The 2,057-nt window shown below is 40.9% G+C and overlaps 1 protein-coding gene across 1 annotated transcript in view; it reads left to right on the forward strand.

Annotated features, from left to right (window-relative positions):
• The first annotated feature begins 1,084 nt into the window (after positions 1-1,084).
• Positions 1,085-2,057, forward strand: part of Ccdc190 (coiled-coil domain containing 190) — a 13,419-nt gene continuing 12,446 nt past the window's right edge. The window contains exon 1 of the mRNA XM_026779818.1: positions 1,085-1,191. The gene's annotated coding sequence lies outside the window, so the exon portion shown is untranslated. The remainder of the gene's footprint in view (positions 1,192-2,057) is intronic.

Genomic DNA, 2,057 nt, shown 5'->3' on the forward strand with positions numbered 1-2,057 from the left:
AGGTGCAAGTGATCTAATCGAGACGACTGCATACATAAGGCAGTGGCTAATCCAGCAGAGCTGGGGATATTTTTACAAGGCAAAGGGAGAAGGCTATGAAAAATTCTATGTAGGGTTTAGAATTGTGCTCACCTGAGCCGGCCTCCAGACCTGGAAGAGACGGGTGTAAGTCTCTTGAAAGCCTGCAGGGGGCGCGTGGCCGCCACAACACCTGGGTTTCAACCTCCGCCTCCGCCACTAAGAGAAAAATAAACAAAGCAAAATAAAAACCGTTGCTACTGTTTCAAACCAGCCAGTTAAGGTAACTTGTTATAGCAGCCACAGAAAATTCATGCCTTTTCTGCTCGGCACTCAGAGCAGGCGAAAGAGGTGGATGCTTAGCTTTGTATGCATGGTGAGTATTACAGGACTGTGTCTCTATAGAGATGCTGCCTTACTGAAAGTTATTCATTAAATCCATGAAGAGATTAGGAGTTTGTTAGTTTAATAAATGGGTGTACTTTGTCTCCGATAAGGGTGTCCCCTGCTGTTATCTGATCGCTATATGACTACAGGTTGAAATTTGTTACCAGAACACAGGAGGCCTGCCCGGCGGCTTTCCTGGCAGAGCCATTCCCAAAAAAGAAACACGGTAACCCTAACCCTGGCTGTCCAGGCTGTACCCTCTCAGGACAAAGCAACTGATTTCCCAAACCCAGCAAGGTCCCTGTGCGTTAAGGCCACCAGGAGAGAAATGGGCTGTGAAGCCAGAACTAGCACATTGGAGGTGGAGGGGGGGGGGGGAGTGGAGGAGAGATGTTGGGAAATGAACCACCTGCCCGCCGACGATGTAATCTGATTCACAGAGAGACTGAGAATCAGAACAACTATGGCTTCCCGAGTTTGAAACACTCGTTGGATATTTGGCTTTATTTTCAAAGCATGCTTATCTTTCCAGTTTCATTTAAGAACTAGTGGGCACGGGTTTGTTTTTTTTTTTTTTTTAGCATTTAATAGGAAAGTCAAATGCTGTTGCATACGTTTCCAGGGGAGTCTATTTAAGTTGCTTTTTTTCTAATTAATACTTCACTCAGCAAACATTTATCGAACACTTATCATGAACGAGGTGCTCTGCTCCATGAAGAAAAATAAATAAATCTCTTTCTCAAGAGAGTTGGCACAACAGCGGATTGAGTGGATGAATAGTTGAAGGTACTTGATCTTTTTTTTTTTTAATTATAGTGTATCATGGTTGTTGTTGAAAGACTTAGTGTGCTATTAATACCAAATGTGTTCTGTGCCTCAAATGTGTAAATGCGGCACAAAGAAACTATGGCTAATCTTCTCTGGAAAACAAGACCACCTGTCTGTTCCCTAGAGACACTCCCTTCCTCTACCAGGCACAGAAAGCCAACATAGGTAGGATGGCCAAGAAAAGGAAATGAGTTAGCATGTGCCAAAATCAAGAGTGTTGGGGTTCACGTGGCTTTAGGAAGATGCAAACATTTCAAGGGGGAATGAGACAGAGGTTATATCCTAAAATGTGTCATTGTCTGTCTTTTTTTTTCCAAGCTGGTATTTACAGTCAGATGGGGATATTATTTTTTATTTTATTTACAAGAATATTTATATGAGAGCACATTTGCTTCATTTCTAATCTAATCTTTAGAAGTAGTATAGCCTGAACATTTGGATAATCACGTTATGTGCTAATACTGCCACTTAATTTTAGACTTTGCATTTATAAGAGTGTTTGTGATAAACAGCACTTAGCTATAATCTATTACACATTAAAGTGATGAGCAATGAATCTAATTTTATATATACATATTAGTCTGTGTGGCAGAAAATTTTGGTTGTCTCCTAATACAAACTCCCTCCTTCTCTAAAGTAGTGAAACTCCAAATATTTAAATAGATACATGGTTGTCTATTCATAAAATAAAAACATACATTAGCCAGACTCCCTTGCAGCTAGATGTGACCATAGGACTATAAACTGGATAGAAGTATCTTAGGCAGCTTCTGAGAGCTTGTCTTTAAAGATGTGTGTGTGTGTGTGTGTGTGTGTGTGTGTGT

This window comes from Microtus ochrogaster, chromosome 6 (assembly GCF_000317375.1).
Source record: "Microtus ochrogaster isolate Prairie Vole_2 chromosome 6, MicOch1.0, whole genome shotgun sequence".
In the NCBI taxonomy this organism is placed as follows: domain Eukaryota; kingdom Metazoa; phylum Chordata; class Mammalia; order Rodentia; family Cricetidae; genus Microtus; species Microtus ochrogaster.